The sequence below is a fragment of the Camelina sativa genome, chromosome 15 (assembly GCF_000633955.1).
Source record: "Camelina sativa cultivar DH55 chromosome 15, Cs, whole genome shotgun sequence".
Classification (NCBI taxonomy): domain Eukaryota; kingdom Viridiplantae; phylum Streptophyta; class Magnoliopsida; order Brassicales; family Brassicaceae; genus Camelina; species Camelina sativa.
The window spans coordinates 26,374,426-26,374,757 of NC_025699.1; positions in this window are offsets into that span (position 1 = coordinate 26,374,426).

Sequence of the window (332 nt, forward strand, 5' to 3'; positions counted from 1 at the left end):
GAAAGATCTTCCTAAGATGAGAGGATCTTTAGGCTCTTGATCATACTTCAGTACCACAAAGTCAGTGGAAATCATGAAGTTGCCAACCTTAACTGGAATATCCTCTAAAACACCTTCAGGAGTTCTTCGGGAGCGATCAGCCAAGATAAGAGAAATCTGAGTTGGCTTGAATTCTGTCATCCCAAGTCTCAAAGCAACAGAATGTGGCATCAAGTTGATACTAGAACCAAGGTCACAAATTGAGTGTCCAAACCTTCCTATGGAGATAGAGCAGTCAAGTACAAAGCTTCCAGGATCTGGTAACTTCTTAGCAGTCTTACATTGAATGATTG